Source organism: Sorghum bicolor, chromosome 6, assembly GCF_000003195.3.
Source record: "Sorghum bicolor cultivar BTx623 chromosome 6, Sorghum_bicolor_NCBIv3, whole genome shotgun sequence".
In the NCBI taxonomy this organism is placed as follows: domain Eukaryota; kingdom Viridiplantae; phylum Streptophyta; class Magnoliopsida; order Poales; family Poaceae; genus Sorghum; species Sorghum bicolor.
In genome coordinates, this window is record NC_012875.2 from 47290628 (window position 1) to 47302652 (window position 12025).

Below are 12025 nucleotides of genomic sequence, written 5' to 3' on the forward strand. Positions count from 1 at the left end.
TGGTGTGGCTAGAGAGAGTAAGGTGATGGCACGGGACAAAAGTTGGGGCGAAAAAAGATACGCCGGTGTTGGCGACGGAAAATTTTTCGAGAAAGAACTAGGGGACTCCCTAAGCACCCCTTGAGAGATAGAGCTAGGGAAACATTTGAAAGGCTACATAAAGTAGGTACTTATGTTGGATTAAGTTTTTCTTTACATAAAAAAATAGAGTAGAGACCCTGGTTAGAGTACCTGTTGGATATGCTCCGCTCATGGGTCCCGTCACAATAACTATGCCATGCACCTGGCTCCAATCTCATCCAGGCCTCTCTTTCCCTCACCATCAATAATCGGCAGCACCATACCCACAAAACCTACCATCTTGCAGGTTAACTTGCCGCACAATAATCTCATTTCTTTCTTTGTACTGTAATAAAATAAAATAAAAAAAAAGAAAAGAAAAAGGGTGCATCAATATAATGGCCGGTAATTCTTGGGTGAATGGGTGGGTGAGACCGTGAGAGCGAGCGAGACCAGCGGACCGTGACTTGTGGCTGGTGGAGCGTAGGAGTGAGTGCGCACGCATACGCATCCATATGCACGGCACTTACGGCGCCGCTCACATGCCGCGGCTCTCAAAAGCCATGCGCTCGTGGTACAGACAGGTAAAAACAACTACCGCCGAATGGTGTGCCTCATCGTCTCACACGCACGTGGATTGGCCGGCCGCGCCATCATCATGCCGTCGTTGAAAGCCCAGCGCCGGCGAAAAGAGCCCGCCCGCGCAAATAATCTCTTTCCCCGGCCGCACCCGCGCGCGGCCCCGGGATCACCACGTACGACGACACCACCTCTCGCGGTCAGCCAAAGCGTACGTGAAGCCATGATGTGTTAGCGGTCAGTCTCAGTCGGGCACTTGTGTCGCCCGGCCCGGCCGGCCGTGCGCGCCCGTACGCTGCACTTGGCCTTGCCCCGGATGGAGCGATCAGCGACGGCGGAGCACCGGAAAACTCCGGACCGCTGCGTCGACCGATTGGATGCCGGGGCCGATCTCCAAAGTGGAGTGGCGTCGGTGACAAGCCGCACTGGAGCAGAGATAGCTTTTGGTGGTATCTATGCACTACGCTATAGCACTACTACATGCTTATCTCTGGCAATCGCATATTGGTATTCCATATAGTAGGACTATGTGTATATATACATTGTGCTGGGCCTGGGTATTAATTCGGCCACCAAAGTTGTTGGACCGCGTCAAAGCAGCTTTTGCAAGAGCGTCATCTAGGGAATCAATTGACAATAATTTGAAGGACTTGCATTGGTGTGGATGCACTGACACTGGACCACGGCCAGTCTCAAGGAGAATATCATGGGTGTTCTACAGATATTAAATAAGGTGACACATTAGTAAAAATAAAATGTTTCCATGTTTGAGGAGGAGAGTGTCGACGAAAGCTGGTCGGCAGTCTACCTTGGGTTATACCCACGGTAGTAGTTTATCGGTAGACGGTGCGCAAACTACGAACTCGATGGTGACGCAAGACACGGGCGAGCTTTTTATCCAGGTTCGGCCGCCGAGTTGGCGTAATACCTACGTCCTGCGTCTGATTGTATTGATTTGTGTTGAGAGAATAATCGTGTCCTAGGGGGGTCCCTTGCCCCTCCTTATATAGTCCGGAGGGCAAGGTTACAGATCTGGAAACTAATCCTAGTCGGTTTCAATTGTCATAGATAGTTCGATATCAATTCCTATTCTAACCGACTAGAATCCAGCTTGATCTTCACGGCTTGTTCCCTTGCGCGAAACTCCAAGCTGTCGGATCAAGCTTTGAGCTTGTCTCGTAATGGGCCAAGTCTCCTGGCCCAAGTCTAGCCGTAAAGGTATAGGGGTTTATACCCCCACAGCTAGTCCCCGAGCACCATGTATTGTGAAGTAACACGTCATCTTGAGCTTCTTCGACCAATGAAATTTTGACATCTTCAATCAGCATGAAATTCACCCAGACAGTTGCGACGGTATTTTGACCAAATCTAAACATATTTGATCAACATTGACATCGAAGAAGCCAATTGTTCGAAGAATGCATGGTGCTCTTGAGAAAAAATATTTCCTTTCCGGTGAAGTGTGCCCACTTTACTTTTCTGAAAAGTACGGATCCTCAAAAAAGTAAACATATTCACCGCAAGGTGAAGTGTGCCCACCTAGTCCCCGAACCTGGTAGTAGGTGACGTAGGCACGTGGTGCCAGGGTCAAAAGAAAATTCCCCAAAGTAGTTTTGAGACTGAGATGCATCGCTAGATGCATCGTACCGATGTAGTCCCCGAGCTTGCTGGAAGGCGAAGTATGAACCTTGTAGCAAGGTCTAAAAAATTAAAATTACTCAGTCCCCGAGCATCTCATGCTCATTTATCATCGAATAGATTTACCAATTTGACGAGCTGGTCAACCAGTCCCCGGGTGTACAATGCTCGGAGATCGATACAGCCCGCTGATTCCCGAACTAATAGACTAGGCGACCAGTCCCCGAGCATCAAGCGCTCGGTGGTCGGTGCAGTCCCAACAAATTTAACGACCATTCCCCGAGCATCAAGTGCTCGGTGGTCGGTGCGTTCCTTGAAGTTCCGAGTTGATAGACTGGACGACCAGTCCCCGAGCATCAAGTGCTCGGTGGTCGGTTCAGTCCTTGGATTGTTGACTCTCTACCATGTTTTGTCTGCTTGTCTTGAAAAATTTTACCACGTAAAGGTTGACGTGACGAGACCTCCTGACGGGATGTCAGATGGCAGCATGAAAAGTTGCGCCTGGCAACTGTACAGCCGCCCTTTGCGCGGTTTGAGAAAAGGAAACCATCAATTTGTACGAAAACTCCGCCGCATTAATTGTCGATAATCATTGAAAACCAAAGCGCCGCGTCCGCCGTATGGCCCGCCCACTTCCCAAGAATGCGGGAAGTGGGAGGGGTGGAGTTGCGATTTATAAAATCCTAACATTAACCCCGCTTTGCTTACCCTGGCATTGCCTTCAAGCTTTCCGCTCTCGCCTTCTTCAACCACCTGCACCCTCCTAGCTTGAAATCGCTCCCGCATCGCCAATGGCGAAGAGCGACTCCAAGAAGAGGGCCGAGCTGATGGCCAAGGAATGGAAGAAATCCCGCAGCACCGCAAAGTCCCTCGGTGACCTCGTCGATATGGGACTGCTGCACAGCCCGGAGCTCGGCGGCTGGAGAGCGCCTGAGGGGGAGAGCTACCCCGACCCCCGCGCCGGTGAGATCGTAGTGTTCGAGGATTTCCTTAAGAGGGGTTTTGGGGTGCCTGTTCATCCTTTTCTTCAAGGTCTTCTTTTGTATTATGAGATCGGGATTTGCAATCTGCACCCGAACTCAATTCTTCTCATTTCCACTTTTATCCATCTGTGCGAGGCCTATATTGGCATAGAGCCGCACTTCGATCTCTTTCGCTATCTTTTTTGTTTAAGAAAAAAGGGAGCAGTTGGAGGCTCCAAGGTTGCAGGTGGAGTATACCTCAACCTTCGCGACGGGATGAAGAACCGTTATCTGCACTGCCCATGGAACACTTCCCTAACCGAATGGTACAAGAAGTGGTTCTACATCAGGGAAGAACCGGGCAGCTCCACGTTCTGCGACGTGGGATACATACCCGAGAAGAGGATAAGCTGGACCGACCGCCCAGAGTTCGACGGCCAAGTGGCGGACCTGATGAAGCTGATCGACTGGTCGTGCTTGGACGGGCTGGGCGTGGTCGGCAACTTTGTATGTCGTCGGGTGATGCCCTGCCAGAAGAGGGTGCATTCGGCATACGAGTATGCCGGGAGCCTGGACCCGACCAGGATGCGGTCTGAGGTCTTGGAGAAGGCAGAGGTGCAGCAGCTGTTGAACGAGCTGTTCAACTTCGCGGACGGGGGCTTCGTCCGTGGCAGTGATCGGGTGCAAGCCTTCAAGTTGGGGCGACCAGCACCTAAGGTATCTTACCAGTTATTTCTCCTTAGCAGTTATTATTATCAGCTGCTGACTTGTCTTTGTTACTTTTGCAGATCGGAGATGTTGACCGGTGCACAGTGTATGTGTCACTGGCGCCTGGGATGGAGAATCCCGCAGGGGAGGATCCGCCGGTGGAGGACGCTGCTCGGTGTGATCGGTACACCAACAGTGAAGAGGAGCAAGCCCGTCCGGCCCCGACCACCGAGGAGAGAGTGGCGGGGAAAAGGCCGTTAGCAGCAGATCCTTCGCCTGCGCCGACGCTGCCGGCAGAGAGCAGCCAAGCGTCAAAGCGCCGTCGGCTCGTCCGGATCACCGACGACGACGAGGAGGAGGAGGAGGAGGCCGCACCGTCGCTGGTCCGAAGGCCTCGTAGTCGCCCGGATAGTGCACCGACCACTACTGATCGGGTGGCCAGCGACCCTCCTGCGCCGCATGTTATGGAAACGGGGGCGCAGGTGCCGACCGGCAGGGCTAGGAGGAGGTTCACCGCGGCCCATCGTCGATCAGACCTGTGAGTGTTCAACTTACGTACTTTGGCGATTGTTTTTGTTTTTTTTTTTTGAAAATGCTGCTTTGTTCTTTAGCGCGGCGTCGGACGTCAACCCCGACCACGCCGCCGACCAGAGGGTGGCCGAGCCTGCTTGTGCCGCTGAGGACGCCACGCCACAGACCACAGATCAGCCTGCGGCGACGGCTGCTGCTACAGGCGTCGTGGGAGAGTCTGCCCCGGCGAGTGTCGCGGCGAGCACTCCGCTGAGGGATGGGGAGGCAGCAAGGACCGCTTCCCCGAGTAGCGTCGCGGAAGGGGAAGACAGAGCCCCGACCCCTCCCCCTGCCGAAGAGAGGGGAGTCCCAACGCCACCCCGGGCGGGGGCCTCTTCGTCCGTAGGCTCCCCGGGCCTGGTCCAGGGGCCGGTGATGCCTGCGACCACGACTGGTGGCGGTGCGGCGAACGAGGAAACCCAGGCGGCCTCTGACGACGAGGTAGAGGAGATAGAAGGTCGCCCCCGTGATGGCCGCCAGCATGTGTACGTGTGGCGCCAACGCGGGGACCACTTCATCGGGCACGAGGAGCTCGCGGAGACGGAGGAGGCCGACAGGGTAGAGCGCGCGGCCAAGCGTCTCGTGGATGAAGTCAAGGTAGGTGGTCTGTGCATTGTTCAGCAGGTATATGTAGCGCTCCTGTGCTCAACATATGTGTTTCCTTGCAGGGCGCGATGAAAACGGCGAAGTACCGAAAACGGTGCTTCGACCAGATCGAGGGCATAGTGGCCGAGAATAAGGCCTTATCCTCGGAGGTGGACCGGCTGCGGTCCGAAGTTGGTGAGAAGGTGGCCGAGATGAGTGCTCAGGAGGAGCGCCGTCTCGACCTTACTCGGCGCCTAGCCGATCAGTATCGGCAAAGGACAGGTCAGTTGCATTCTCCGAACAGCTGCATATAGCTGTGTGATTAGATCTGCTCACCAGGAATGTGTTATTGTAGGCTTGGAGGAAGAGGTTGCTCGCCTCCGACAAGAGAAAGAACAGCTCAGCCAAGAGCTTGCCGGGGCGCTGGAGGCCGGGCGCCGAGCAGGAGAGGAGCTGGACCGGAGGGATCGGGAGTTGTCTGGTAATACGCGCCGCTCCCATTGTTTGCCGCTTATCACCCATTTCGATATGTTGAAGCTAACATCTTGCTTGATTTGCAGTGCTCAAAGCGAACACCAAGAAGCACCTGGACGAGCTGGTCAAGGATCAGGACTCGTGGAAGGTTAATTGTTGTAGGATCTGGAAAGGAGTATCCCCGGTCCTGGACTTGATCAGCCCCGAGCTTCCGGAGAGCCAGCCCCGCGCGCCAAGACTGACTCCAGTGTAAAAGGCGCAACAGGCGTGGGACTGGCTCCAGCAGTTCGTGAAGGACGCCGGGGAGTTTGCTGGCGCGCATATCCTCAGCATGGTGCGCGTCCACTACCCCCTGGTCGACTTGTCCAGGCTGGAGAAGGGGTACCCCAAAGAAGTCGGCCCGCAGGAGGCGGACGAGCTTAGGCCTGGACTGCTAGACTTGTCGTCGACGGTGATCGGCGACATCAATCTATGCGGGACGGCCACTCCCCCCGACCAGCCGGGTTCAGACAGGTCGGCCAGGGAGTTGTCGGGGGCGTCCATTGCCGGAGATGGGCGGTCGACGCCTGCGGTCTCGACCAGCCAGGCGCCGGTGGCCCCGACCCCTTCGTCCGGGCAGCAAGGCCAAGCGGGTGATCAGCCCGAGTAGTAGGCCAGTAGAGTAGTCTGTAGGAGTAGACTAGTCACTGCCCGTCAGGGTATTTATTGTAAACTTTGTATGTAAAGTTTGTAATAAAGTTTGCTTTTGTCATGACTGTTATTTTGAGCGCTGTGAAGTTATCTGAGTGACGTGTCACTGTGTTTGATTCATAGTCGTTAAGAGTTTCCGTCTCAGAGGACATTGTTGCTCTTTGCCGAAAGCTCTGCGTGTAAACAAAGTATAGCCAAAAAGAAAAAACTTTTATTATTGCCAACTATAAGAGACTTACAAGCAAAAGTTACTAGAACTTATGGATAAAATCGGCGCAGTTTGTCTATGTGCCAAGAGTTAGGCACGCGTGTTCCGTCTGGATATGCCAATCTGTAGGATGTGGGTCGTGTGACCTCGGCGACCACAAAGGGTCCTTCCCAGGGAGTGGATAGCTTGTGCATTCCTTCCTGGCTTGTTTTCCACCTGAGTACCAGATCGCCGACCACGAAGGAACGGTCCTTAACGTTCCTGTTGTGGTATCGTCTGATTGCTGCAAGATACTTTGTTGTTCGAAGGCACGAATTTAGACGCTTTTCTTCCATGCAGTTGATTTCGAGTTCCCTGGTGTTGTCGGCTGTTGACTGGTCGAAGTTTTCAATCCTTGGAGATCCGAAGGTTATGTCAGATGGCAGTACTGCCTCGGTGCCGTAAACCATGAAGTAGGGTGACACCCCGGTGTTCCGACTAGCCTATGTTCGGAGGCCCCAGACCACGGCCGGTAACTCTTTCATCCATCGACCAGGTGCTCTGTCATTCTCGGTGTACAACCTTTTCTTTAGGGCGTCGATGATCATTCCGTTTGCACGTTCAACTTGGCCATTTGCCCGTGGGTGAGCTACTGACACGTATTTTATGACTATGCCTCTGTCATCGCAGAAGTCCTAAAATGTGGTGCCAGTGAACTGAGTACCCAGGTCGGTGATTATACTGTTTGGGATCCCGAATCTGTGTATGATTTGATTGAGGAACTCCACGGCCTTCTCGGAGGTTGCTTTGACCAGTGGCATGTATTCAATCCACTTTGAAAACTTGTCGATTAATACGAAGATGAACTTGAAGTTACCAGGGGCCGGTTTAAATGGCCCGATCATGTCGAGCCCCCAGCAAGCGAAAGGCCAGGACGACGGTATAGTTTGAATCTCATGGGCAGGCACGTGGGTCCGTTTAGCAAAGAACGGACATCCCTCACAGTGCTGGACCAGTTTTTCTGCGTCGTTGACCGCGGTTGGCCAATAAAAACCTGCTCGGAAGGCAGCATGATTGCCGTAGGATCCAGCGTGTATGTCGTCTAGGAGCTTGATGCCATCATCTTGGGATATGCATTTGAGCAGCACTTCAGAACTTGCATTTTTTCGCATAAGTTTGTCGTCCACCAGTATGTAATTCTTTGATCGTCGAATGAGGCGCTCGTTCTCTGTTTTATCTTGAAAGCCTGTCCCGTCCGATATATACCGGATGAATGGGGTGCGCCAATCGCGGTTACTGGTTGTCGGAGTAACGTCGTCTATGAGCATTGCCTCAATAGGTTGCTTTTCGGGCGGATCTTTGCCCACACTTGGCTCATGGATGTCCTAGACGAAAACACCTCGCGGGATCTGGGCCCGAGATGACCCTAATTTTGACAACGCATCTGCTGCGTGGTTCTTATCCCGGACCACGTGGATGTACTCTATGCCATAGAAGTTGGTTTCCCATTTGCGAATTTCTTTGCAGTAGAGATCCATCTTCTCGTGGGTTGCGTCCCATTCCTTGTTGAGCTGGTTGATAACTAAAGCGGAGTCGCCATAGACATAAAGGCGTTTGACTCCCAACTCAATGGCTAATCGTAGGCCGTGAAGGCATGCTTCGTACTCGGCGACGTTGTTTGATGCCGGAAAAAGGATCCTAAGGATGTAACGCAGTTTGTCCTTGTTGGGTGACACGAAAAGTACCCCAGCGCTGGCGCCGTTGATGTTTAAGGACCCGTCAAGAACATCGACCAGTGGTCGGAGGCGTCGGGAACAGGAGGCTCGTTGAGATCCATCCATTCTGTGATGAAATCGACCAGGGCCTGAGACTTGACTGTGGTGCGGCTCTGGAACTCCAAGGAGAATGGGCATAATTCCATTGCCCATTTTATAATTCTGCCGTTGGCGTCTTTATTGCGTAGGATATCCCCAAGAGGGAAACTGGTGGTTACCAAGACTCGATGGCCGTCGAAATAGTGCTTTAGCTTTCTCGATGTTATTAGGATGGTGTATATGAGCTTCTGTATTTGCGGATATCTGGCCTTAGACTCGTTTAGGACTTCGCTTGTGAAGTAAACGGGTCTCTGGACCTTGTAGACGTGGCCTGGCTCGTCTCGCTCGACCACTATTGCCGTCGAAACAACCCTGTCAGTTGCAGCAATGTAAAGTAGTAGGTCTTCATTGGGTTGAGGCGCTGTAAGGACAGGCGGTGAAGTGAGAAAGGTCTTAAGCTGGGTGAACGCAGCGTCAGCCTCTTCTGTCGAGGAGAATTTTTCTGACGCCTTCAGAAGTTTGAAGAAGGGGAGGCCTTTTTCTCCTAGTCTTGAGATGAAGCGGCTGAGAGCGGCCATACATCCGGTGAGCTTCTGAATATCCTTGACATTCTTAGGTGGTCGCATGTCAAGTACTGCTTTTACTTTTGAAGGGTTTGGCCGTATGCCGTCACGACTGACGACGTTGCCGAGTAGTAGACCGGAGGGGACCCCAAAGATGCACTTTTTGGGATTGAGTTTCCACTTATACTTGTTTAGTGCTTTGAAGGTTCGGTCTAAGTTGTCGATTAGGGTGTTGGCGTCCCTTGTTTTGACGACGACGTCGTCTACATAAGCCTCGACGAGGTCGTCACGAATCTCGTCGTGGAGGCATTGCTGGATGGCCCTTTGGTAGGTTGCCCCGGCGTTTTTGAGTCCGAAGGACATGGTCGTATAGCAATATGCACCGAAAGGAGTGATGAAAGATGTTTTGATCTGATCGTCTTCCTTTAGCGAGATCTGGTGATAACCAGAGTAGCAATCTAGAAAAGAAAGGAGTTCGCATCCGGCCGTTGAGTCGAGCACCTCGTCGATGCGAGGGAGACCAAAAGGATCTTTAGGACAGTGTTTATTGAGATCAGTGTAATTAACGCACATTCTCCATTCATTATTCTTTTTGCGTACAAGAACCGGATTGACAAGCCAATCGGGATGGTACACTTCTTTTATGAATCCGGCTGCTAGAAGCCGTGTTATTTCTGTCCTAATAGCCTCCTTTTTGTCACGAGCGAACCGTCGCAGCTTTTGCTTGATGGGTCTTGCGGTCTTCGAGACATTTAAGGAGTGCTCGATCAGGTTTCGTGGGACGCCGGGCATGTCAGCAGGTTTCCATGCGAAAACGCTTACGTTGTCCCTTAGAAACCTAACGAGCGCGTCTTCCTATTTAGGGTCTAGGTTGGCCCCGATGAGGGCCGTCTTCTCGGGACTGCCTTCGACCAGCTGTACTTCCTTATGCTCCTTGGATTTTGAGTTCTTCCTGGCGGTCTCCTGCTCGGGTAGTCGAAGCTGGTCGGGAGGTAGCTGTGCAGCCTGGGTTACTGTCTCTGCCATGCGGATTGAGAGATTGATTGCTTCGGTGATCTTGAAGCTCTCCTCCTCGCAAGTGTATGCAGTGTAGACATTGCCCCTGACGGTTAGGACGCCTTTCTCCGTGGGCATTTTAAGGACCAGGTATGAGTAATGTGGGACTGCCATGAACTTTGTTAGCGACGGTCGGCCCAGTATAGCATGGTAAGTCTCATCAAAGTCAGCGACCACAAAGTTGACGAACTCTGTTCGGAAGTGGTCGGATGTGCCGAATTGGACAGGCAACGTTATCTGTCCGAGGGGCACTGAGCTCTGGCTGGGCAGGACTCCCCAGAACTGAGCGTCGTAGGGTTTTAGCTGTGCCGGAGATAGCTTGAGAGCGGGCAGGCTGTTATGGAAAAGGATGTCAATGGAGCTTCCTCCGTCCATGAGTGCCCGCTCGAATCTGATGCTGTTGATGCAGGGGTCCAAGATTAGAGGGAAACGACCTGGCTCTAGGATAGCGGCCCACTGATCCTTCCTGCTGAAGGAGATCTCTGTGTGTGACCACGGGGGGAATTTCGGGTCTGCGATCAGGTCATCCGAGCTGTCTATGTTGAGGCAGGCTCTTTTTAGGAGCTTTCTTTCTCGCTTAGATTCGATGGAGACCTTGCCTCCGAAGATGGAGTGGACCACGTCGGTGGGACTGACATACTGGTGTCGTGGGTCCCTATCTTGGTCCTCGTCCTCGTCTTCGTGGTCGCGTCCGTCTTGCTTCCCATTCTTCTTGGCAGAGTCGTCTTGGGCGGCCCGTCGTGTGTAAATGTTTTTGAGGACGCGGCACTCTTCCATGGTATGGTTGGACTTTGGATGTAGTTGCCACGGTCCCTTCAACGTTTTGTTGTAGTCTTCTTGGTAGTCCCGCCGTCCGTTGGGGCGTTTGACCGTATTTACTTCGTGGTCATGGTCGCGGGGGCGCTTTCCTCTGAAATCATCGCGGTTGTCGCGCCGCCTATCCCAACCTTCCCTGTGGTCACGGTTGTCGGGACGTCAGTGGTTCCTGTTGTCGAAACGACCGCGACTATCATCTCGCCGGGGAGGCTGGTCGGGACCTCTCGCATCGTCCCGGATGAGTTTTTCTGCGTCGTCGGCGTCGGCGTAATTTTTAGCCGTGGCGAGGAGCTCGGCCATCGTTGTTGGCCTTTTACGCAACAGCTTGTTCCTCAGTGCTTCATGGAAGCGCAGCCCCTTGATGAAAGCAGATATGGCCTCGTCGTGGGAAATCTTCGGAATCTTAAGGCGCATATCTGAGAATCGCCGGATGTAATCGCGCAGAGGCTCGTTTTTCGTGTCCCTTATCCTTTCGAGGTCGTATTTGTTTCCAGGTTGCTCGCATGTGGCGATAAAATTGTCGATGAAGGCCTGGCGCAGCTCTTCCCAAGAGTCGAAGGAGTCCTCGGGCAGGCCAAGAAGCCACTGGTGACCAGCCTGGTCGAGGACTACTGGGAAGTAGTTGGCCATGACGTGCTCGTCTCCTGCTGCTGATCGGACGGCGATCTCGTAAAGAGTGATCCAGTTTTCTGGATTTTTCTTGCCATCGTACTTTTTGAGTTTCTCGAGCTTGAAATTGCGGGGCCACACGACCTGGTGGAGATGTGAGGAGAACTGCCTCAGGCCCGGGGGGCCGTGAGTTGCATCATATTCGATACGACGCAGGTTTTCGTGGACTGCTCTCTCCGTGGCGCGCCTGTTGATGCGGTCTCGGGCGTCTTTCGGAGGGATGTTGTATCGAAGATCCCTGTGCTGGTTTACTTCCTGACCACGCCCATGGTTCTGCTCGCGGCGACCGCCAGCATCCCGACCGCCGTCGTCACGCCGTGAATTTTTTCGATGATCGTCGGTGGAACGGTGCGGTGAGGTCCGGCTGCGGTGAGTCTGGTCGGAGGTGGCCTCCGTATAGGAGACGGCTTGGACTCTTTTGAGCAGAGTGGCTGTCTGTCCCATTGCGGCGATCAGATGTGCTCGAACGCTGGTTCGGATGCCCTGGCAATTGGGAGTGTCAGGGAGCCGATCTAAATTGGCCATGGCCACAGCCACGTTGGCGCTTGGCGTTTTGTAAACTGGCTGATCCCCGACCATGTCGAAAGCGTCGCTGAGATTATGCGGCGGGATTTGACGTTCCTCGTCCGCGCGTCGTCGGGCGCGATCGGCGTT